This window comes from Urocitellus parryii, chromosome 8 (assembly GCF_045843805.1).
Source record: "Urocitellus parryii isolate mUroPar1 chromosome 8, mUroPar1.hap1, whole genome shotgun sequence".
In the NCBI taxonomy this organism is placed as follows: domain Eukaryota; kingdom Metazoa; phylum Chordata; class Mammalia; order Rodentia; family Sciuridae; genus Urocitellus; species Urocitellus parryii.
The window spans coordinates 122,601,520-122,628,800 of NC_135538.1; the positions used below are offsets into that span (position 1 = coordinate 122,601,520).

Genomic DNA, 27,281 nt, shown 5'->3' on the forward strand with positions numbered 1-27,281 from the left:
AGTTTTGAACATAAAGGGATGCTGTACTTTGTCGAATGCTTTTTCTGCATCTATCGAGATGATCATATGGTTCTTATTTTTAAGTCTATTGATGTGGTGAATAACATTTATTGATTTCCGTATATTGAACCAGCCTTGCATCCCAGGGATGAATCCTACTTGATCATGGTGTATAATTTTTTTGATATGTATTTGAATCCGATTCGCCAGAATTTTATTGAGGATTTTTGCGTCTAGGTTCATTAGAGATATTGGTCTCTAGTTTTCTTTCTTTGAAGTGTCTTTGTCTGGTTTAGGCATCAGGGTGATGTTGGCCTCGTAGAATGTATTTGGAAGTTCTCCCTCTTTTTCTATTTCCTGAAATAACTTGAAAAGTATTGGTGTTAGTTTCTCTTTAAAGGTTTTGTAAAACTCTGCTGTATACCCATCCGGTCCTGGGCTTTTCTTAGTTGGTAGTCTTTTGATGGTTTCTTCTATTTCCTCTATTGTTATTGGTCTGTTTAGGTTGTCTATATCCTCCTGACTCAATCTGGGCAGATCATAAGACTTAAGAAATTTATCGATGCCTTCACTATCTTCTATTTTATTGGAGTATAAGGATTCAAAATAATTTCTGATTATCTTCTGTATTTCTGAAGTGTCTGTTGTGATATTGCCTTTTTCATCCCGTATGCTAGTAATTTGGGTTCTCTCTCTTCTTCTCCTCGTTAGCATGGCTAAGGGTCTATTAGAGCTAATAAATGAATTCAGCAAAGTGGCAGGATATAAGATCAACACGCATAAATCAAATGCATTCCTGTATATCAGCGACAAATCCTCTGAAACAGAAATGAGGACAACTACTCCATTCATAATATCCCCCCCAAAAATAAAATACTTGGGAATCAACCTAACAAAAGAGGTGAAAGACTTATACAATGAAAACTACAGAACCCTAAAGAAAGATATAGAAGAAGACCTTAGAAGATGGAAAAATATACCCTGTTCATGGATAGGCAGAACTAACATCATCAAAATGGCGATATTACCAAAAGTTCTCTATAAGTTTAATGCAATGCCAATCAAAATCCCAACAGCATTTCTTGTAGAAATAGATAAAAGAATCATGAAATTCATATGGAATAATAAAAGACCCAGAATAGCAAAAACAATGCTAAGCAGGAAGTGTGAATCAGGCGGTATAGCGATTCCAGACTTCAAACTATACTACAGAGCAATAGTAACAAAAACAGCATGGTACTGGTACCAAAACAGGCGGGTGGACCAATGGTACAGAATAGAGGATACAGTAACCAACCCACAAAACTACAAATATCTTATATTCGATAAAGGGGCTAAAAGCATGCAATGGAGACAGGATAGCATCTTCAACAAATGGTGCTGGGAAAACTGGAAATCCATTTGCACCAAAATGAATCTGAATCCCTTTCTCTCGCCATGCACAAAAGTTAACTCAAAATGGATCAAGGAGCTTGATATTAAATCAGAGACACGGCGTCTGATAGAAGAAAAAGTTGGCTATGATCTACATACTGTGGGATCAGGCTCCAAATTCCTCAATAGGACACCCATAGCGCAAGAGTTAACAACTAGAATCAACAAATGGGACTTACTCAAACTAAAAAGTTTTTTCTCAGCAAAAGAAACAATAAGAGAGGTAAACAGGGAGCCTACATCCTTGGAACAAATCTTTACTCCACACACTTCAGATAGAGCCCTAATATCCAGAGTATACAAAGAACTCAAAAAATTAGACAATAAGATAACAAATAACCCAATCAACAAATGGGCCAAGGACCTGAACAGACACTTCTCAGAGGAGGACATACAATCAATCAACAAGTACATGAAAAAATGCTCATCATCGCTAGCAGTCAGAGAAATGCAAATCAAAACCACCCTAAGATACCATCTCACTCCAGTAAGATTGGCAGCCATCATGAAGTCCAACAACAACAAGTGCTGGAGAGGATGCGGGGAAAAGGGCACACTTGTTCATTGTTGGTGGGACTGCAAATTGGTGTGGCCAATTTGGAAAGCAGTATGGAGATTTCTTGGAAAGCTGGGAATGGAACCACCATTTGACCCAGCTATTCCCCTTCTCGGTCTTTTCCCTAAAGACCTAATAAGAGCATGCTACAGGGACACTGCTACATCGATGTTCATAGCAGCACAATTCACCATAGCAAGATTGTGGAACCAACCTAGATGCCCTTCAATAGATGAATGGATAAAAAAAATGTGGCATTTATACACAATGGAGTACTACTCTGCATTAAAAAATGACAAAATTATAGAATTTGGAGGGAAATGGATGGCATTAGAGCAGATTATGCAAAGTGAAGCTAGCCAATCTTTAAAAAATAAATGCCAAATGACTCCTTTGATATAAGGGGAGTAACCAAGGACAGGGTAGGGACGAAGAGCGTGAGAAGAAGATTAACATTAAACAGGGATGAGAGGTGGGAGGGAAAGGGAGTGAGAAGGGAAACTGCTTGGAAATGGAAGGTGATCCTCAGGGTTATACAAAATTACATATAAGAGGAAAGGAGGGGTAAGACAAGACAATACAAGTGGAAGAAATGATTTACGGTAGAGGTGGTAGAGAGAGAAAAGGGGAGGGGAGGGGAGGGGAGGGGAGGGGGAATAGTAGAGAATAGGACAAACAGCAGAATACATCAGACACTAGAATGGCAATATGTCAATCAATGGAAGGGTAACTGATGTGATACAGCAATCTGTATACGGGGTATAATTGGGAGTTCATAACCCACTTGAATCAAACTGTGAAATATGATGTATTAAGAACTATGTATTGTTTTGAACGACCAACAATAAAAAAATAAAATAAAAAAAAATAAAGGCAACTATGATTATTTGAGTGTAGTCTGTCTATGTGGGTATGTTTTCCTGCCTTTTAGATAAATGCCTAAGACTTGGGCCATAAGGTCAGTGTGTTCAATGATATCAGAAATTGTCATACAATTTGTCATTTGTTTCACAAATGGGTTGTAATTTTTCACATTTCTAGCAGTGATATATGAGGTTTCCTGTTGCTCCATATCCTGTTGACATGTGGTATTGTCACAGTGTTTTTAATGTTATCCATTCTAGTTGAGGTGAGGTGGTAGGCATTTCACAGTGGTTTTAATTTGTATGTCTTTGGTAACTAGCGATGGTGAGCATCTTTTTAATACTTATTATGGACTTGCAGAGCTTAGCCTGTGAACTGCTCTTCACATCTCTTGTCCATGGAGTTAAGGGTTGTTTGTCTCATTGAATTGTAAATATTTTTCATATATTCTGAATATTGACTGTATGTCAAATATATTTTCTGTAACAATTTTTTTCCTTTTTTATGGCTTGTGTTTTAATCTCCTTTATCATGGTTATTTAAAGGTGTGTTTTAAGCATGGTCAAATCCATTTCATTACATTTTGTTTTATATTTTATACCTTTTCTTTTATACTTCAGGTAGTCAAAGTTTTTTGTTAATTCAATTTTAATAAATCTGCCTCAATTTTTGTGAAAAGATATACAATAGCTATATTTTATTAAATATGTTGTGATTTCTCTCTTTATTATGATATGAGTAAGGATTGAGCTCCATTTCAAGCCCACATGGATTTTCAGGTATTTTAGAACCATGTGTTGAAGTTCTATCTTTTCTCCATTGAATTATCCTCATATCTTTGTTAAAAAAAACTAATTGATAATAATAGAAGTGTGGTCCCATAACTGGATACTTCATTATGTTAGAAGTAATCAATGTTTCTGCTCTTACACTAATTCCATGTTTTGTTGATGACTACATTTTATAAGTCTTAAAATAAGATATTTTAAGCCTTTCAACTTTGATTTTGTTTTTCAAAAGGATTTAATTATTTTAGGTTGCTGTAGTTTGGATAGTGATAGTCACCCACATGTTGGCTTTATCCCCAACCCATGGCTCTGTTGGGAGCAGCTTGAAACATTTAGGAAGTCAGTTATATCACTGGGGGTTGTGCCCTTGGAAGAGATACTGGGAACCCAGCCCCTTCTTGTTTCTGTATTTGCTTCCTGGATAGTATGTTTGAATGATTTCCTTCTCTCTTAGCTACCACCATGATGTATTGCTTTGGTACAGGTCCAGAAGCAATGGAACTTACCATGGAATAGAACTTCTGACCCAAATAAAATTTTTCACTCTTAAGATTTTTTTTTAAATCTCAAACTTTAATCATGGATCACTGACAAACACATAGGTAATATACCTGTCACTACACATTTTTAAAGTAACATGCTAACTAAAATGTAAACCTGTTTGGAATTTCTTTGGATTACAAACCTGGGTCTTTCAGACCTCAAAGCATCCATGGGTGGGGTAACACTAATGTTCATTTTTATAATTTCCATAACAATCTACATATTTCTAGGTAGAGGATCCATAACATTCATTAGATTTTCTTTCTTTCTTTCTTTCTTTCTTTCTTTCTTTCTTTCTTTCTTTCTTTCTTTCTTTCTTTCTTTCTTTCATTCATTCTTTCTTTCTTTTTTTGTTTTGATTGCCTACAAAATTTAAATCACCCTTGGGCTGGGGATGTGGCTCAAGTGGTAGCGCGCTCGCCTGGCATGCGTGCGGCCCGGGTTCGATCATCAGCACCACATACAAAAACAAAGATGTTGTGTCTGCCGATAACTAAAAAATAAATATTAAAACTCTCTCTCTCTCTCTCTCTCTCTCTCTCTCTCTCTCTCTCTCTCTCTCTCTCTCTCTTTCTCTCTCTCTCTTTAAAAAAAAATTAAAACACCCTGCTAGTGTAACAGTCATTTTACTCTAACTCGTATTGACAGCTGTCACACAAACTAGCAGAGTAAAGGTCTTGATATACAGGTGTACCTTTGCTTGACTATTATCCATGTGAACAAGATAAAATAGTTGCTTACTTGCTTACTCTCACCATTTCTGTACATATCTTCTTGTAATGTGCTAACAAACAGGGCAGAGAATTTAGCATTATAATAAGGGCAAAATGTCTAGAGGGAACATGGTACTTATATATACACAAGGCCAGATAAAATGTCTGCTTCTGCCAGCAATACTGGAAAGCCTCATAGTTTTTGGTCATGGGATAGAGTACTTAGAATGGTCTCATGTCCAGAGTGGTGAATAATCAGCTTGAACTAAAGAATTTCTGGTTTTCCTAAGAAATGTTAAAACACAGAACAAAAAGAACCAATCAATCCTGAATGACTTAATTTGTCCTAAGAATAAATGCTAAACAATATTTATGGTGTGCAAAATAGTTAGCACCTAACTTTGTTAAGTCAGAAGGTTTTGTTTTAAATATAAAGTCACCAAGAATAAAGTGAGAACAAGAAAATGAAATTCATAAGGCAGAGAAACAATTGATCTGAATTAACCCAGAACTGACACGGAGATTAAAAATAAGCAGACAATGATTTTTAAACACTTATTGTAAATGTATGACATACATTCAATAATTCACAAAAGAGACATGAGAGATTCAGAAAAAAATCAAAAGGCAACTGGCAAGAATAAAAATGTCTGAGATGTACAACACACTGGATATGAGATAGGATGAATGGTAGACTATGTATTGTAGGAAAATCAATATCTTTAAAGACATATAAACAAAACCTTTCCTTAATTATATAAAGATAATTTTTAAATCATATGTGGGATAGATAACATTCAGATAGGACATGTTTAATAATAAACACACAAAGAGGAGGAAGAAGAAGTAGAACAACAGAGTTAACATTTCTACATGCTACTGAAATTGAGTTGGTAGATTCCAAAGTGGTTTCTAGTAAAACCAGATGTATATGGTAAGTCCTTCAAGATACCATTAGAAACTCTAGGGGAAAAACTATTCAGGGAATTAATATACTGCAAAATATTCATATGACTCATGCAGAATTGAGGAACAAAGAGATATGAGACATACGGCGAACACCCAGGAAAATGACAGACAAATTTCACTGTATAAATATGAACATTAAATGGAAGGGGAGTAATTAAGTCAATCACAATGCAGGGAGTGCTGCCTTAGGTAAAAGAATAGGACCATATTCTGCTGGAGGAGACGCACTTCACAGTCACAAGTGCACCAAAATCTAATATTGAACCATTGGCACATTAAAATGAAGCATAAGAAATCTGAAGTACTTACACAAATATTAAATAAAATCAACTTTTTAAATGATAGCAGTGACAAACAGGGATATTTTGTAATGAGTAGATAATAAATATATATAATAATTCAGCTTTCCACCAGTGTGATTAAACATCTAAGACAATCATGGTGGAAAGGCTTATTTCACTCAAAGTTTCAGAGATTATAGTGCATGGGTTGTTAGACCTGCTGCCCTGGGCCAGTGGCCCAGTGAGCATCACTCTGGGGAAGACTTGGTGGACCAAACTGCTCACCTCAGATTAGCCAGAGAGCAAAGACAGACAGGCAACAAAAGGCCAATTCCCAACATTCTCTTCAAATTCATGCCCCAAATGAGGTGACTTTCTCTCCACTTAAAGGCCCCTCCACTTAAAGGCTTCAACTTCTCCCAATAATACTGTGAGCTAGTGACCAAGTCTAATACCTATGTCTGTGGGGGACACTTATGCAAATCATAGCAAATAATTAAAGTGTTACTTTTCTGTGCTAGGAGGTAGTAATCTGACCCAGTAGAAACAATGATGGTAGAATGTGATATATATGTACACCTAATCACCAAGCACCAAAAATATAGTCATATACCATGTAATAGTGTTTTGGTCAATGATGTTCCTATGAAATTATATCACCTAGCAGCATCTTGGCTCTCTTAGCTTGTGTAAGTGCACTCTATGATGTCACACAACACTGAAATGACCAAATGATGCATTTCTCAGTATCCCTGTTGGTAAGCAATATACAATTACACAAGAAAACAAACCTGGTATAAATGAAAATAGATATGCCAAATGCAGAAATACTAGTTGGAGACCTCCTCAATATTCCACATCTGATGATGGATAAAATACTAAGTGAAAGATAAAAAAAGATTAGACCAACACTATACACCACATAAAACTAGTGGACATCTATAAACACTCTTCTCAACAATAGCTGAATACACATTTTTTTCAAGTGCATGTGGAAGATTCTCCAGGATGCACCATATGCTAGTCTGTAAGATAAACATTACTCCACTTGAAAGCATAGAAATAATATAAACATGTTCTCTGACCAGGATGGAATGAAATTAGTAAACAACCAAATACTAAAAGAAACCAGTAAAGGTCACAAATGTATGGAAAATTTTAAAACACTACAGAATAATAAATGGCTTGACAAAATTAAAACAATGTTAGAAAACACTCTCAAATTAATGAAAATTAAAGAACAACTCACAAATATAGGAGCTACTAATCAAGGGGCACTTATAGGGACATTTGTAGCAGTAAATAGGTAGCTGTAAATGCCTGAATTAAAAAGGAAGAAGGATTTCAAAAGAATAACCCAAACTTCCACCTAAGGTGCAGGGAAAAGAAGAGTAAACTAAAATCCAAACAACCAGAGAGAGGGAAATAGTAAATAGATAGTAGACATAAAAGTAAAAAATGTTAGAAAATAATGAAGTAGAAAATAGCAAAGCAATCAGTGAAACCAAATATGGTGCTTTGGAAAGATGAAAGATGAACAAGTTGACAAATTGCTAGCTAGGCACACTAAATAAAATAAGAATAAAATAATTAGAATCAATAAAGAAAGAGGCAATAGTAGTAACTTTACAATGATAGAAACAATTTATAGTACAATGTGAACAGTGGTAGGAAAATTTGTTTAATATTTGTAAAGTAGACAAATGGTAGGTTGTTATAGTTAAAACTTCGTCCCAGGGTTTCATAAACTGATTTCCAGACCACTCACATATAATCGAATCAAGCCTTTATTGAAGCACATCGGTGGTGGCTGACCAGAACATAAAGCTGTTCCCCTGATCAGCCCCGAACAATTGCAAGGGCACTCCTTATAAGCCTGAAAACCGCAAAAGGGATGTTCAGGGGTCTAGCCAATGCAAGCAAGCCAGGTTACAGAAGCGGGACAGTGCAGTCAAGCGGAAGGAAGCCTAACCAATCACAGTTAGCCCAGTCACCCCAGTTACAGAAACAGAGTCCCATTACCCTAGTTACAGAAACAATGCCCCATTAGGTAGTTCCGTGTTCTTAAAGGTTTCTATAACAAAAGGAAAAGAACATCTTGCCCCAGTCATGACTCTTCTACTTGGCATGGTTGTTCTGCAGGATGAAGTCATAAAACAAAATGGAGTCACATTTGCTCCTACTACCACAGGTAGACAACAAACTAAAAATGTTGACTCAAGAAGAAATAGACATTATTAATATACCTAGAACAAGTGAAGACATTCATTTAGTACTAATATATTTTACAAAACTACCCACAAATAAAAGTCCTTCTCCAAATGACTTTATTGGTGATTTACAGCAAATAGGTAAAGAAGAATTATTGATGGCAGCTCAGGCTACTGGCTCATTATGGGAATTCTGGAGTTTGCTTGGGTTTGAATTTTGACTCTATCATTTAAGGATTGTGAGAACTTGGGAAAGTTTTTGAACCATCTCTGTCTCGTTTCACCTTCTATAACATGGGGATGACAGTGCTTGTTGTACCTATTGAGAGCCACAACCAAGTCAAGATGGTGCCTGGCACTTTGCCAGGGGGAGTAGCTTGAGAAGTAACACCATTGAGCCATTAAGATGATGGAGATTCCTTAATGGCTGACTGCTGTGTCTAATGATGGTAATTAACTTAAGCTGTGTATAATTATTAAGATGATGAGGATTCCTTAATGACTGATTGCTGTAACTGGATGATGCTAAATTGAGTCAAGCTGTGTATTCAGTTATGTATAAATACCTTAACTGTCTTGCAATAAAGCGGCTCCCACTGTTTCAACCTTCACAAGTTGCTTGTCACACCCCCCCGCCGTTATCTTGCCCAGCCAGACTGCCACAGTACCGAACATTCATGAACTTGTTAGAACAATGCTAGGCATATAATAAACCTGCATACTTGTTTGTTAAGTCAGTAAATGAATGCTTTCTTAAATCTGAGAATTAAAGAATTAATTCCAAATCTTCACAAATTCTTCAAAAAAGTAGAGGAGGAGGGAATACTACCCAACAAATACTATGAGGTGAGTAATACTCTGAAACTACAACCAAAGACATGGTATTAAATAACGATTTCAGAACAAAATCTTATGAATACAGATTCGAAAATCCTCAACAAATCCTACTTAACCAAAATTACCAACACAAAATAATCATACACTACAACCAAGTGAGATGTATCTCAGGAATGGTAGTTTCTTTTAACATCCACAATTTAACTAATGTAATACATCATATTATTACAATGAAAACCAAAAGCCACACAATCATCTTAACAAGCACAGAAGAAACATTGCACACAGTAAAACTCATACATATTGTAAAGGACAATTTTCTCTAGTTGCAGATGATAAGATTTACCATACAAAAACATTTAAGATAATTAATAAACAATTATTAAAACTAAGGAGTTCACCTATGTTTCAGGACATAAGACTCTTTGTTTTGGAGATACTTGTAATGAACAAACTTCAAATAAGAAAACAATTCTATGTTCAACAGCATTTAAGAATGAAATATAAATGACATCAGCAAGATGGCAGCATAAGAGATACTAGGCTTCATCTCCCTCCAGAAAAAAAAAAAAAGAAAACACTAGCCATGAACAAAACTATCATTGAGGTTCCAGTTAAGAATGTGTGCCAATTTGCAGGTAAATGGATAGAGTTAGAGAAGATAATGCTAAGCAAAGTTAGCCAATGCCAAATAACCAAATACTGAATGTTTTCTATGATATTATGAGGCTGATTCATAGTGGGAAAGCGAGCATGAGAGGAATAAATTAACTATAGATAGGGCAGAGAGGTTAGAGGAGAAGGGAAGGGGCATGGGGTTAGAAATGTTGGTGGAATGTGATGATCATTATTGTACAAAATACATGTATGAAGACATGAATTGGTGTGAGTATACTGTATATACAACCAGAGATATGAAAAATTATGCTTTATATATGTAATAAGAATTGTAATGCATTCTGCTATCATATATAAATAAAAATAATATAAAAATGCCCTTTCTATTCCAAATAAATAAAAATAATGTGTGCAAACAAGATTAAAAAAATGAGAAAATAAGCACACACCAAGGATCACTGGGGAAAAACAACCCTGGCACATCGGGAGATGGCTAAGAACCAAGAAGGAGGGGCTACTATTATCAGAAATGTGGAAGGTGCTGCTCTGGCCCCCTGAGGCCTGCTCTGAAGACAACATCAGCAGCATTTGTCACTAGGGTAACCAATAGGGCATGTGCCTGACTTGTCCTGACAGCTATTTTCTCTATTCAGTCCTGACAAAGTAACACACAATCAGGAAGGTGAAGCTACAGAAAGCTATGAATGTCAGAAAATGATAAGACTTTCAGTGTTAACAACAGTAAGCTTCATCCTACATTTAATAGTGAGAGTAAATTAAGTATCAAAAGCCAAATCCTGGTGCAGTGGCACTTATCTGCAGACACCCTTCTCAGGAGTCTGAGGAAGGAGGATCACAAGTTCAAGTCCAGCCTTGGCAACTTAACAAGATCAAATGTAAAGTAAAACATTTTTAAAAATGGGCTGAGGATGAAGCTTAGTGGCAGAGCATTAGGTTAGTTTAAGTGTGGCCCAGGGTTCAATTTTCATACTGCTGAAGAGAGCAAGGAAGGAATAGGTTAAATGTCAGGGAGGCTAGTCAGTGGCTAAAGTTGTGTGTGACTGTAAACTGTGGGCTCCTGGATCCTCCTCTAACACAATTTCCACTATACCATGGGAAGGACAAACTGAAGATGCCAGGAAAAGGGCTGAGACTCATCTCCTCCTGGTGCATTTACTCACAGAAAAGGAAGGATTCAAATGAAGCCAAACATAAAGGACACAAGAAGCAACAGGTCTGTCCCAGACAGGTCTATTCTTGCACTGGGGATGATACACCTTGGACTTCACTCAGGAGTACAGAGAAGAAAGGGAGGATCTCCAACTACCAAGATTAGATCTAAACTGTGAAAGTCTCCAGGGAAAAGATTTGGGCTCTCACAACACTGAACCTGGATAAAAATTTCCTGATGGTACAGAGACCTTGATTTTTAGGACAAAGCAGTTAACAATTGCTAATGCAGAAAAAGAGGCCAACATTTTTCTTTTCAGAATTCTTTCCAATGGCAAACAGTCCCATTATTTAAACTGTATGAAATCAGGCCCTAGCTGACTCTATGTATCTAAGAGGTACACAACTTTCCTATGATTTCTTGTGAAAACCTTCCCAGCAATGGATTTCTAGTTATCAGAGTCTGTCACTCACTGGCCATTACTGAGAGGACAGAGGTGGCAATCTCCTATTATGGCATTCTTGTGTTTCCAGCCATGCCCAGATTTCCCACCATCTGTAGCAGGGTTCTCAAACCTGAGTGTGCACAAGAACTGAGGGCACTTACTGAAAAGCAGATTCCTGCCTCCACCCCAGGGACCCTCTGTGTTAGAGATGGAGAATTTTCTTTATAAGGAGAGCTCCAGGTATTTTGGATCACACTTAGACAAAGATGGTCCTAGAGCAGTGCTTCTGAAACTTTAGTATGTAAGCAAATCGTCTGGGCAGTTTGTTCAAGTGTGCATACAGATTCTGTCATGGGACAGTGGGCCATTCTGTAACCATTCATTCATTCATTCATATTATTCATTCATTCACTTATACCATGTCCCAGAGGAAGTTGATGTTGTGGGTCACACTTTGAGTTGCCATGACCCAAAGATTTCTAACCTTTTCCTGGTCCTCAGAGAACAAAATTGCCAAGAACAAATTTGGTCCTCAACTTCCCCAATTTAGGTGGAGTAGAAACCCTTCTCTCACCTGCTCTCAGACAGATTCCCATGCAGGAGAGGGCCCTGCTCTGGCTTGTCAGGTACTGTGTCCTTAGTTCAGAAAATTCTTACTGTGGAGAGACCCACATATTTGGCCACTGAGGTCTCTGGCTAACTGTCAAGTGCATGGGTTTGAGCTCAGATCCTCACCCTGGCCAAGCTGCACATGTTGCCATTCTAGCCAGAGTCTTGCTTGCAACCCAATGAGAAAATTGTAGTCAAAACTACCTGTCCTGCTTGCTCCTAGAGTCCTGCTCTTCACCAATTAGTTTTTGTTTTCAGCTACCAAAATATTTGCAGCTTTATTGAGGTGTCATTATCAAATATAACTCATGTATGTGTAGGATACTAATATTCAATTCCTTCTACTATCCTTCTTGTCTCCATACCCCTCTCCTCCTTTCACTCCTGTCTGTATAATCCAAACTACTTCTATTCTTTCCTAGTCCCTTCCCCAACTTATTGTGAATTAGCATCTACATATCAGAGAAAATATTTTGGATTGCCTTTTTTTTCTTTTGCTTAAAATTATATTCTCCAGTTTCATCCATTTACTGGCAAATGTCATAATGACATTCTTCTTTATGGCTGAGTAATATTTCATTATGTGTATATACTCCAAAATTCCTTTATCCATTCATCTGTTGAAGGGCAGCTGGTGTGGTTCCATAGTTCAGCTATTGTGAATTGAGCTGCTATAAACATAGATGTGGCTGTTTCACTATAGTACATGATTTTAAGTCCTTTGGGTACAAAGTGAGGAATAGGATAGCTGGGTCAAATGGTGGTCCCATTCCAAGTTTCTGAGAAATCTGCTTACTGCTTTCCATAGTGCTTGTACCAATTTGCAGTCAAATGAACAATGTATGAGTGTACCTTTTTCCCACATCCTCACCAACATTTATTGTTGCTTATATTCTTGAAAATGGCCATTCTGAATGGAGTGAGGTGGAATCTCAGTGTACTTTTGATTTGCATTTCTCTAATTGCTAGAGATGTTGAACATTTTTTTCATATATTCATTAATCAGTTGTATTTCTTCTTCTGTGTAGTACCAGTTCAGTTTCTTAGATAATTTATTGCTTGGGTTATTATTATTTTGTTTTTGGTGTTAAGTTATTTTTCAGTTCTTTATATATCCTGGAGATTAGTGCTCTACCTGAGGTGTATATGGTAAAGATTTTTTGCCATTATGTAGGCTCTCTCTTCACATTATTGTTTCTTATGCTGTGAAGAAGATTTTTAGTTTGATTTCATCCCATTTATTGATTCTTGATTTGCTTCTTTGTGCTCTAGGAGTCTTGTTAAAGAAGTCAGTTCCTAAACTGGCACGATGGAGATTTGGGCCTACTTTTTCTTCTATTAGGCACAGAGTCTCTGTTCTGGTGCCTAAGTCCTTGATCCACTTTGAGCTGATTTTTGTGCATGGTAGACACAATAGACAGCTATTTTCTCTATTTAGTTCTGATAATTAATGCTGAATCAGGAAATTGAAGCTACAGAAAATTATGAATGTCAGAAAATGTTAAGAGTTGACAGTGGTAACAACTGTAAGCTTCATCCTACATTTAATAGTGAAAGTAAACTGTCAAAAGCCTGGTGCAGTGGCACTCATCTGTAATTCCTCTTCTCAGGAGCCTGAGGAAGGCGGAGCAAAGTTTGAGTCCAGACTTGGCAACTTAACAAGATCATGTCTAAAACAAAACAATTTTTAAAATGGGCTCAGTGCTAGAGCAATAGGTTAGTTTTAAGTGTGGCCCCGGGGTCAATCCCAGTACTGCTGCAGGAAGTAAGGAAGGAAGAGAACAAAGCCAGGAGGGAAATAAGTGGCTAATTTTGTGTGTGACCTTAAAGCTCAGACTCCTGACTCCTTCTCCAACACAATTTCCATTACTCCAAGAAAAGGACAAAGACTGAAGATCCCAGAAAAAGGACTAAGACTCATCACCTTCTGCTGCTTTTCCTCATAAAAAAAAAGCAGAATGAAAATGAAGCCAAACATTAAGCCCATGAGAAGCACAGGTCTGTCCCAGACAGGTCAATTTCTTGCCATGGGTGAGAGTATGTGAAGGTAACTTATCATAATGCTTCAAATCACAGATAATAGAATTTTAAAAGGTGGAAGCTGAATATCAGGTTTTTGTTTTCCCTACTGAGCTCAAGCCATCTCACAGGAATGTTATTAATACAGAAGCAAAATGAGGAATTGCGGTTAAATATCCATTTTCATGTGAATCCAGTATTCCAAGTCCCAACATAAATGCCTTGTTCTTACAAAGATACGGATGAATTTCAAGAGGCCAGATTTACTTTTTAAAATTTTTTTTTTCTTTTTAGATATACATGACAGTAGAGTATATTTTAACATATTTTACATACATGGAGTATAATTTATTCATTTAGGAGCTCATTCTTGTGGTTATACATGAAAATCATGTCTGATTCATTCTACTGTCTTTTTTATTGCCCCTGCCTTCCCTCCATTCCCTTCATCTAATCCAATGAACTTCTATTTCCCCCTCTCTGTCCTTATTGTGTATTAACATCCATATATCAGAGAGAATATTTGGCCTTTTATTTTTGGGGATTGGATTATTTCACTTAGCATTATAGTGTCCAGTTCCATCTATTTACCAGGAAATGCCAAAATTTCATTCTTCGATATGGCTCAGTGATATTCCATTGTGTATGTATGTGCATGTGCATGTGTGTGTGTGTGTGTATGTGTGTGTGTGTGTGTGTGTATATATATATATATATATATATATATATATATATATATATATCACATTTTCTTTATCCATTCATCTGTTGAAGGGCACCTAGGTTGATTACACAGCTTCACAGCTTGGCTATTGTTAATTCAGCTGCTATAAAAGTTAATGTGACTAAATTACTGTAGTATGCTGATTTTTAGTCCTTTGTGTACATGCAGAGAAGTTGGATAACTGGGTCAAGTGGTTGTTCCATTCTAAGTTTTTTGAGAAATCTCCAGATTGCCTTCCAGAGTGGTTGAACCAATTTGCAGTCCCACCAGCAATGTGTGAGTGTACCTTCTTTCCCATATCCTCAACAACACTTATTGTTACATATATGCTTGAAACTTGCCATTCTGACTGGAGTGGAACACAATCTCAGTGTAGATTTAGTTTGTATTTCTCTAATTCCTAGAGATGTTGCACATTTTTTTTCATATATCTGTTGACCATTTTCTGTGATGTGCCTGTTCAATTCTTTTGACCATTTATTGATTGGGTTATTTGTGTTTTTTTTTAATGTTAAGTGTTTTGAGTTCTTTCTATATCCTGGAGATTAATGCTCTATTTGAGGTGCATGTGGTAAAGATTTTCTCACATTCTATAGGATCTCTGTTCACATTCTAGATTGTTTGTTTTGCTCTAAAGAAGCTTTTTAGTTTGATACCATCCCATTTATTGAGTCTTGATTTTAGTACTTACATTTTAGGTGTCTTATTGAGGGAGTTGGTTCCTAAGCTTACATTATAGAGAGTCAGGCCTACTTTTTCTCTAGTAGGTGCAGGATCTCTGGTGTGTTGATTTTTGTGCCAAAAGGGCGATAGGGGTTAAATTTCATTCTACTATATATGGATTTCCAGTTTTCCCTGCACCATTTGTTGAAGAGGCTATCTTTTCTCTAATGTACATTTTTGACAACTTTGTCTAGTATAAGATAACTGTATTTATGTAGGTTTGTCTCAGTGTCTTCTATTTTGTACCATTGGTCTTCCTGTCTGTTTTTGTGCCAATACCATGCCATTTTTGTTACTATGTTTCTGTGGTATGATTTAAGGACTAGTCTTCGAATGCCTCCAACTTCTCTTTCCATGAAAAAGGTTGTTTTGACTCTCTTGGGCCTCTTGTTTTTCCAAATAAATTTCATTTATGCTTTTTTTTTTATTTCTAAGAAGAACATCATTGGAATTTCAATAGGAATTGCATTAAATCTGTTTAATACTTTTGATAGTATGGCCATGTTGACAATATTAATTCTGCCTGTCCAAGAACTTGGGAGATATTTTCATCTTCTAAAGTGTTCTTCAATTTCTTTCTTTAATGTTCAGTAGTTTTAATTGTAGAGGTCTTTTACTCTTTTTGTTAGATTGATTCCCAAGTTGTTTTTTGTTTGTTTGTTTTTGATTTTTTTGTTTGTTTTTTGAGGCTATTGGAACTCAGAACTCATTCATCATTGTTGAATAGGAGCACAACTGACTTATTGGGGTTAATTTTATATTGTGTTCCTTTGCTGAATTTGTGTTGAGCTCAGGCAAATTTCTGGTGGAGCTTTTGGGTCTTCTAAAAATGGAATCATGTCATCAGCAAACAGGCATAGTTTGTACTCTTCCACTTTGTATCCCTTTAGTATCTATCTGCTATAGCTAGAGTTTCAAGGATGATGTTGAATAGAAGTAGTGAAAGAGCACATCCTTGTCTTGTTCCAGTTTTTAGAGGAAATGCTTTCAATTTTTGTCCATTTAGAATGATGTTGGCCTTGGGCTTAGCATTTATATCTTTTATAATATTCAGGTATGTTACTACTATCCCTAGTTTTTCTAGTGTTTTCAGCATGGATGGATGCTATATTTTGTCAAATGCCTTTTCTGTATCTGTTGAGATAATCATGTGATTCTTGACCTTAATTGTATTGATTTGGTGATTTACATCTATTGATTTCTATATGTCAAACCATCCCTGCATCCATGGAATGAATCCCACTTGATTGTGGTGCACTATCTTATTAATATATTTTTCTATGTGATTTGCCTGTATTTTATTTTTAAAAAATTGTGTCTATGTTCATCTGGAATATTGGTCTGAAGTTTCCTTTCCTTGAAATATCTTTTTCTATTTTTGGTATCAGGTTGACACTAGCTTCCTAGAATGAATTTGGAAGGGTTCCTGCCTTTTATATTTCATGGAGTAATTTGAGAAGTATTGCTATAAGTTCTCTTTGAAGTTCTCATAGAATTTGACTAAGAATCCATCTGATCTGGAGCTTTTCTTTGTTGGTAGGCTTTTGATGGCATCTTCAATTTCATTGCTTAAATTGATCTCTTTATATTTTCTATGTTCTTCTGATTTAATTTGGGTAGATCATATGTCTCTAGAAATTTGTTGATGTCTTCAAGATTGTTTGCTTTTATTGGAGTATAGATTTTCAAAATAATTTCTGATTATGGTCTGTTTTTCAGTAGTGTCTATTGTGATATTTCTCTTTTCATCACACATTTTTGTAATTTAAATTTTCCTTCTCTTTCTCTTGTTTAGATTTTCTAAGAGTTTATCAATTTATTGAATTTTTAAAGAAATAATTGTTTTGTTCATTTTTTGAACTTTTTGGTTTCCAATTCATATTTTTGCTTTGATTTAAATTATTTCTGGTCTTCTGCTGCTTTTGGTGTTGATTTGTTCTTCTCTCTAGGGGTTTGGAATATAATGTTAGGTTATTTATTTGGTGGCTTTATATTCTTTAATAAATGAGCTAAATACAGTATACTTTCCTCTTAGAACTGCCTCATAGTGTCCCAAAGCTTTTAATATGTTATATTGAGTCTCATTTACTTCTAAGTATTTTCTTATTTTATCCCTGATATTTTTATCTATTCATTGGTCATTCAATATCATATTATTTAGTCTCCAGGTGTTAGCTTCTATTTTTAATTCATCCTTTATTTCTAATTTTGTTTCATTATGATGTGATAGATTGCAAGATATTATCTCTATTTTTTTATTTACTAAGAATTGCTTTGTGACCTATGATATGGTCTATTTTAGGAATGGCTCCATGTGCTGCTGAGAAGAAAGTGTATTCATTTACTGATGGATGAAATATTCTATAAATGTCTGTTATATCTAAAATTTTTATTGTATTCTTTAGTTCTATAGTTTCTTCATTTAATTTTTGAATGGAGTAGTGAGAGAGGCATGTTAAAGTCACTCAATATTATTGCCTTATGTTCTTTTTGATTCTAGTTATTGTGAAATGTTTGTTTGATGTAGGTAGCTGCCATTGTTTGGGGCATAAATATTTAAGATTGTTATATCTTGTTGATGTATATTTCCCTTAAGCAGTATGAAATGACCTTCTTTGTCCCTCTTATTGACTTAAGTCCACTTTATCTGATGTTAGGATAGAAGCTCCTGCTTGTTTATGAGATCCATGTGATTGATATATTTTTCCCCGACCTATTACCTTCAGTCTGTGAGATGAGTGTATTTGGGGGTCTCGTTTTTAAATCCAATCTGCCAGTATATGTGTTTTGATTAATGAGTTTAAGCCATTTACATTCAATGTTATTAATGAGAGATGATTTTTATTCCATGTCATTTTGAGTTATTTCTTTCTTTTAATTTGAATTAGTTTCTTCTTTGGTTGACTATTCTTCTAGTTTACTTCATCTCTTTGTTGGTTTTCAATTTTATTTTTAATTTTTCTCCATGAAATGTTTTATTGAGTTTTCTAGTGCAGACTTTGGTTATGAATTATTTTAATTTATTTTTTTATCATGGAAGTTTTTTATTGCATCATCAACTATAGTGTTAGGAGCCACAGCAAAAATATTGATATAGGCACCTTTGGATTTTATGACTGCCAGCCAGCAATTCACATTCATATGGTATTTGGACTCATGCTGTTTAGCTGGGCCCATTTCAGGACTCAGGTTACTCATGTCACTCTTGTAATGGGAGAGTTCCCATTGGTTGGAAAAGGATGGTAGGAGGGTGTTCCGGGGGAAGTGGAAGCGCCCCCCCGGCTCAGGTAGAACACACACACTTGGCGGACCCACCTGTTAGGGGACGCACACGGCCTCTCTCTAAATAAAACTTTGTCTCAGTTTGACTGGCTTGTGTTTTTGTGCCCAACCGGGTTGCAAGATTGCAAGCCCGCATGCACTGACAGCTCAGCAGGGAATCGCTCAGCAGGGGTGCCGCAGGCAGTGCTCGGCAGCAGGAGCGGGACTCAGCCGGCCCGGGGCCGGGCAGTTTGCGGCATTTTGGTGGCCCGTACGGGGAACGCCCAAAATTTAAAGGTGAGTAATATCGCTCGCCCCTAAGGAAAGGCGACAGAATGGGTATTTCTGTTTTGATTTATTCTGCTTTTATTTCAGGCTCTCTAGCCTTACAATTTTTTCAAGTGAATTGGGAAAAATGGTTAACTCAAGGTTTGAAGTTATTCGGCCCTGAGAGAGAGAAAATTGACATAATCATTTTCCTCCTCTCCGTTTCTGTTTCATTCTGTTTTGGCTTTCTTCTATCCTATCTTATTGGGTTACGTTACCTTTATAGTAGATTAGAATCTAGTAAAAAACAAACCGAAAAACTGTTAAGTAAATTGTTAGAGGTCCAAGCCATGGCAGAAAACATATTAGGTCAAGCAAAACAAAAGGTCTCTCAAGCTAGTCAGATAGAAGAAAATTTGAACAAGGCAAGCTCAGGGAAAAAACGGTCGTCAGATAGGGAGGCTGCTACTAACTCCGTTCCACCACCAGAGGGCATAATTCAACCAACAGCTTTACCTGCCTCCATAGATGATGAACGGAATCCTGAGGCGGGACCCCAAAAACTAGCATGCCCTGTAGTTGAGCAGGGAGAAGAAAGAGAACGAGCTTACCGTGCCTTAGATTTCAAAATAATAAAGCAATTAAAGGAAGCTATAGCAACCTACGGCCCGGCCGCTCCCTTCACAGTCAGTATGGTCGAATCTATTACCAGCTGGAACTTAACACCAACAGATTGGGCTAACGTGTGTAATTCTGTGCTAAATAGAGGACAATATTTATTATGGAAAATTGCCAATGAGGAATTTTGTAAGGAGACAGCTAAACGAAATGCAGAAGCAGGTTACCCTGAACGAGACCTAAAAATGTTACTGGGGAAAAAAGAATTTCAAGGGCAGATGCAACAGCTCAGATATGATCCTGGCGTATACGCTCAGATCGCTATAAATGCAATTAAGGCATGGAAAACTTTGAAGGGACAAGGGCATTTTCAAGGTCAACTATCTAAGATAATACAAGGAGTTAATGAGCCCTACGCTGACTTTGTAGCTAGACTTATTGAAGCAGCCTCTGAGACATTTGAAAATACAGAACAGGCAATGCCATTTATAAAACAACTGGCTTACGATCAAGCAAATCGTTGCTGCAAAGAGGTCATTAGACCATGGAAACAGGAAGATTTAAACACATATATTAAATTATGTAGAGACATTAATGAACAAGGACAAGTCATGGCAGCTGAAGTAAAGCAGGCTTTAGGTACCAAGCCAAAAACATGCTATAATTGCAATCAAGAAGGACATTTTAAAAGAAATTGCCCCATAGGAGGAGAGTTTAACAAAGCTAGATATCAAAAGAGTAGAATCCCGGGTATTTGCCCACGATGCCATAGAGGGAGACATTGGGCTAATGAATGCCGTTCTCAAACCACCATAGAGGGTATTCCGTTATCAAAAAATGGACAAAGACCAAGTGTCTACCCACGATATCGTGGAGAAAGGTATCAGGCCCCGTTGTCAAAAAACGAATTGGAGGGCCCAATGCCCCGGGGCCCAAAACCACAAATATACGGGGCAATGGAGGAACCCAACAGCACCATCAAGGTGGTGCCCAGGACGCATTATCCATTAGATCCCTCATCAGACAGACTAGAGGGAGCGCAGGGTTGGACATCTGTGCCTCTGCCAGAGCAGTATTAACTCCAGAGATGGGAGTTCAAATCATTCCCACAGGAGTAAAAGGACCTCTTCCCCAGGGAACAGTAGGCTTATTATTAGGACGCAGTTCTTCTACACTTAAAGGACTTATGATAAGTCCTGGGGTAATTGATCCCGATTATGAGGGTGAAATAAAAATTATAGCTAGTTCTCCAAGAGGTATATCAGTAATTTCATCAGGAGATAGAATAGCACAGTTATTAATAATACCAAGCCTACATGATAAATTTTCCAGTTGTAATGTAGAAAGAGGTTCCAAGGGATTAGGCTCCACAGGTGTAGATTGGGCTATGCTATCTTTAAATTTAGATTCTCGCCCTATGCTAAAATTAAATATTCAAGGACATGATTTTAATGGACTGCTGGACACAGGCGCTGACCTCAGCATCATATCTCGCCAGGAATGGCCTAAGCATTGGCCATTACAGCAAGCGACCCAAACGCTTAGAGGCCTAAGAGTGGCAACTAATCCCCATAGAAGTGCAATGGTATTAGATTGGAGGGATCCTGAAGGATGTGAAGGAACTATACAGCCCTATGTATTGGACCATCTCCCCATAAATTTATGGGGACGAGACGTCCTAGATCAATTAGGATTGACATTAACAAATAACGTCAATCCTAACGCGCCCACTACTAGGGCAAAACAAGGCTTTAGAAAAGAAAAGATATTAAGAGATCAAGAACAAGATATAACAGCACCAATTCAAGTAGATCAAGAGATAAATAAACATGGATTGGGTTTTCAAAAAGGGCCACTGAGACAATCAAAATTACTTGGAAATCAGAAAGACCAGTGTGGGTTCCTCAGTGGCCCCTAACTAAAGAAAAGATACAAGTAGCCCATGATCTGGTCAAACAGCAATTAGCGGAAGGACATATACAACCTTCCGTATCTCCCCATAATACTCCCATTTTTGTTATTAAAAAGAAATCTGGTAAATGGAGATTATTACAAGATTTAAGAGCCATTAATAATGAGATGGTTATTATGGGACCTGCTCAATCAGGGATTCCCCAATTGTCTGCTCTACCAAAAACCTGGCATGTTCTAGCTATAGATATTAAAGATTGTTTCTTCTCAATTCCAATTCATCCCGAGGATAGTCCACATTTTGCATTTACTATCCCTGCACTGAATCATGAAGGTCCTGATCAGAGATATGAATGGAAAGTACTCCCTCAAGGGATGGCTAACAGCCCAACTTTGTGCCAAATTTATGTTGATAAAGCAATCCAGCCACTTAGAAATCAAAACCCTGAACTACAGATATTTCACTATATGGATGATGTGTTAATGGCACATAAAGATAAAAACACATTGCTAGAATGTTATGCCACGCTTACAAACTTATTAAAAAATTATAATCTAGAGATAGCAATAGATAAAGTACAATTAAATCTTCCAATTAATTATTTAGGAGTTCTATTATCCTCAACCATGGTCCGTCCACCAAAAATTCAAATACGAGTAGATCAACTCAAATCACTTAATGACTTTCAAAAGTTATTGGGAGATATAAATTGGATAAGGCCTTATCTAGGCATACCAACAGGAGAATTAGGACCTTTATTTGATATTCTAAAAGGTCCATCAGATCCAAATTCACCCCGCATGTTAATGCCTGAAGCTAGAAAGGCATTAAAAATCATTGAAACATATATGGAAAATATGCATTTGGATAGAATTGATATAAGTTTGCCTTTATTATTTATTGTACTACCAACAAAAAATATTCCTACAGGGGTATTTTGGCAAGAAGGTCCATTATTATGGATACATTTATCTTATTCTCCTAATACTATTATTACTAGATATCCTGAGGCTGTAGGGCAATTAATACTCAAAGGAATAAAAGCAGCAAAAGGAGTGTTTGGGATTTCTCCCAATAAAATTATTACTCCATATACTATGGATCAAATTGATGAGTTAGCTAATGAGTTAAATACTTGGGCAATAATCATGTGTAAATCTAGTGTTGCATTTGATAATCACTTGCCATCTAATCCTTTGTTGTCTTTTTGGTCTAAGCATCCTGTAGTTTTTCCAAAAATGACAAGAAAAACCCCTATCATAAATGCTCCAAATATATTCACTGATGGGTCAAATAATGGTACAGCAGCAGTAGTTACTCCTGATCAAACTTTTACATTTTTAGTACCCAAACAATCAGCTCAAAAGGTAGAGCTCAATGCAGTATTGCAAGCTTTTATGATGTTCAAAGATTCTATATTTAATTTATTTTCTGATAGTATGTAGTTAATGCTATTGTATCTCTTGAAGATGCTGGTAGGATTTCTCCTTCCTCTACTGTTTTCTCTTTGTTTTCTGCTATACAAAGTCTAATCTGGGATAGAAAGGATCCATTCTTTATAGGACATATCAGGGCACATACAGGATTGCCTGGAGCCCTTAGTTTGGGTAATGAACTAGCAGATAAATCTACACATGACATACATATTTTCTCCACAATAAAGAAGCTATAAATTTTCATAAAAGGTTCCATGTCAATGCTAATACTTTACAAAAACGTTTTAAAATAACTAAAGAACAAGCCAGACATATAATAAAACAATGTCAAAATTGTGTGACATTTTTGCCACAGGTTAATCTTGGAGTCAATCCTAGAGGACTGATACCTAACCATATTTGGCAGATGGACGTCACACACTTGCCAGAATTTGGAAAATTAAAATATTTACATGTTACAGTTGATACTTCTTCTGGATTTTTGATGGGCTCCCTTCATCCCGGAGAAAAAACTAAAGATGTTATAGCTCATTGCTTACAAAATTTTGCCACTGTGGGTGTTCCTAAACAGTTAAAAACTGATAATGGCCCGGGTTACACCTCCAAGTCTTTTAAACAATTTTGCTCATCATTTGGCATTACTCATATAACAGGAATCCCATACAACCCACAGGGACAAGGCATAATTGAAAGAGCTCATCAAACTATAAAAATGTACTTATTAAAGCAAAAGGAGGGAATTAGTAAAGGGTATATATCCCCCAAAGATAAACTTAAAATAACCCTTTTTACTCTAAACTTTCTAAATTTGGATTCATCAGGACTTAGTGCTGCGGAAAGACATATGTATCCGAAAAATGTACATAAGCCTAAGGTACTTTGGAAAGATATTCTAACAGGACAATGGAAAGGTCCAGACCCAGTAATAGTCTGGAGTCGGGGCTCCGTCTGTGTTTTTCCACAGGAGGAACAGCAACCAATTTGGATTCCAGAGAGATTAACTAAAACAATTTCTACAGAAAAAGAAGATGATTTGACTCAAATCCATAACAGCTGATATCCAGAGTTCCAGCCTGGCTATTCTTACATCTGCGACAGTGATTTACCACGGTGCCTTTTTCAATATCTATTTTATTATTTGCATTTTTCCCACATCATAAAGTTCTATTTTATTTTATTTTATTTTACCTTATTTTTTAAGCTCATACAAACCTAGGTTAATGTTTTTCTGATCAGTTTTATTTTTTGACTGTGTTTTGTTTTTTCTTAACTGTAAAGTTTTTAAACATTGCAATGGAGATTTCACCTAGCTATAGCTACAAGGCCTTTATTTACTATTGTCTTATATGTTCTATGTTATGTATGCACTGTTTTGTGTTGTATGTCTGTATGTGTGTATGTCCATATTTCATTTACAAGGAGCGCTCATGTATAAATAGATACAAGTATTCAAAAAAAAAATTAGTCACGTGACTTATATGGTTTAATTTACTTTAGGTAAACAGCTGTTATTAAATTTTGCTTTTAAAGGTGGTTAACAGATATGTTTGTTTACTTTCACCTTTCCTTTTCATTATATTTCATAATTCTGTTCAGGATAATGTCTCTTTAGCAACATGGCCATAATTCCCATCTCCATCCCAGTGCCGGTGAAGACTAAGACCAAACTACAACTTTTATGATAGCTATCACTATAAACTATATAAACTGATACATCAATCAATATAACTCAATAAGACTGCTCAATCAAGGACTTAATTTACTTTGGGAGGAAATGGACATATTGATAGACTCCTCCACTTTGAACTGCTCAATCAAGGACTTAATTTACTTTGGGAGGAAATAGACATATTGATAGACTCCTCCACTTTGAACTGCTTACACAACTTGCCTGGACTATGTATCACCTGTATGCATTGTGCTCTATTTGTTGATACAGCGAACTGATAATGCTAAATATCTTAGCCGATGTGTCACCAGTGTTTCCAAAGGAGCCGTCAATTGGCTTGGTGTCGTGGCAATTCTGCGTCTTTCTCCCTTCTGCTAGTGATGGTCTGATTTTGGGGGCCAACAGAGGTGAGGCAAGAACCTCACCCCCCACTGGCACCAAGGTTAAATTTGGGGGCCAACAGAGGTAAGGCAAGAACCTCACCCCCCCACTGGTGCATAGGCCTATTTACACAGGTATGGCTATATACTGGACCGGTAGTCAGTGACGGGTATGATTCGGTTACAGTGGTATCAACCTAAGCCAGGAGACTGACGCAATAAGGTCAGTTTTCCCATGACGGGTAAGAACCATATGTGAATTGGACATACCTAACAGGCACGGTCCCTAGCCACATTTGCCTGTTGTTTATTTAAACAGAAGGGGGCAGATGTTAGGAGCCACAGCAAAAATATTGATATAGGCACCTTTGGATTTTATGACTGCCAGCCAGCAATTCACATTCATATGGTATTTGGACTCATGCTGTTTAGCTGGGCCCATTTCAGGACTCAGGTTACTCATGTCACTCTTGTAATGGGAGAGTTCCCATTGGTTGGAAAAGGATGGTAGGAGGGTGTTCCGGGGGAAGTGGAAGCGCCCCCCCGGCTCAGGTAGAACACACACACTTGGCGGACCCACCTGTTAGGGGACGCACACGGCCTCTCTCTAAATAAAACTTTGTCTCAGTTTGACTGGCTTGTGTTTTTGTGCCCAACCGGGTTGCAAGATTGCAAGCCCGCATGCACTGACAGCTCAGCAGGGAATCGCTCAGCAGGGGTGCCGCAGGCAGTGTTCGGCAGCAGGAGCGGGACTCAGCCGGCCCGGGGCCGGGCAGTTTGCGGCACTATAGAAGCTCATTTTGCTGTGCATTATATTCTTGGTAAGCACCCATTTTCTTTCAGAGCTTGGAATATATTATTCCAAGGTCTCCTAGCTTTGAGTGTGAGGGTTGAGAAATCAGCTGAGATCTAGATTATTTTCCCTGTAAATGTGACCAGTCCCCCCCCCCTCTTTTGGCTGTCTTTAAAATTCTATCCTTATTCTATATGTTAGGCATTTTTATAATAATATGCCTTGGTAGGAGGAGGAGTACACCATGACCCCAGGCTGTTGCATGGAGAAGGAGTAGACCATGACCTGAACTCATTACATGGAGTAGGAAGAAGATAATCACACACATGAAGCAGAGGAGAACAACTGTGCTGTGTCTTCCCCACCTACCAACTCATGGCTCCCCTGGCCCACTACTATCTTGAGACACTGCAGTCATTTCCATAGCTTGTGTTAGTCTCCATCTTAGGACAATGGGTAGGCCAGGAAGAAGCTGCCTGCCACAGCCCTGCATGTCAAATGACGTACCTCCAAACAGGCTGCTAACAACATTGTACAGCTCTCTCAGCTCCATCTCTGAAAGTAGTCACTTCCATCTTGGGACACCTCTGCTACCATCTTGGGTTACTGCCACTGTTGCCACCACCATCTTTAGTTGAGGCAGTTTCCATCTTCTACACCGGCTAGGGTGTGGAAGTCCAACATCAATGTAACAACAGGTTTGATGTTGCCACCAACATCAGCTAGGGATGTGGTTACTTCCATTTAGGAACAACAGCCAGGAGCTGTAAGACTATCACCAAGTGCCTGAAGACCTGGTTACACCAGAGATATGTATCCCTGCTAGTTTACTCTTAATTCCTCTTTCATTCTTCCTATAATTTGATACCTCTATATTCTCACCTCCTACCTCATAAAACCCACATCCTGCACCATCCCTCTTTGTACACCATTAGAAATAGTAGACCATTATGCAAACCTACTATTTATATTGTAGATATTAATTGAACACATCATTTCTGTTTATTGCAATAAAATTCTAACTTTCTAAAAAGAAACTTTTTGGTTTAAGACTGCATATTGTTTGCATTGAGTGCTATAAATATTGATCTCCCCTTTAAAGGAAAGGTATTGGTTACCTGTAGGGATACTACAAGTTATAGGGTAAAAATTATATGTTCAACATCATGCACAATGAAATCTTCTGGTTCTGAAGTATTTTCTATTAGCAATAATTGCGCCTCGGATAAACCTCATTGGCTACGATACTGCCACTGCACAAAGCTATTTTCTATGGGAAGGTTTCCCCTCACAAAATAAAAATGTCTGCAATTGGTATATGACCCATCATATTTTTTTATTTTTTCTCTTAATAAGTTCTTGATTTCATCTAGGTCATCTCATGTATTATCATGAATTTATTACTAATATTCACAGATCATCATTCTAACATCTGCAGTAC

General features: G+C 37.1%; 1 non-coding gene and 1 pseudogene across 1 annotated transcript; one reads left to right on the plus strand and one right to left on the minus strand.

Annotated features, from left to right (window-relative positions):
- Positions 1 to 27,281, plus strand: part of LOC144256463 (out at first protein homolog pseudogene) — an 88,004-nt pseudogene that overhangs the window by 52,304 nt on the left and 8,419 nt on the right.
- On the minus strand, positions 26,969 to 27,105 carry LOC144256754 (U4 spliceosomal RNA). The gene has a single exon (XR_013344239.1). It is a non-coding gene; the product is annotated as a U4 spliceosomal RNA (small nuclear RNA).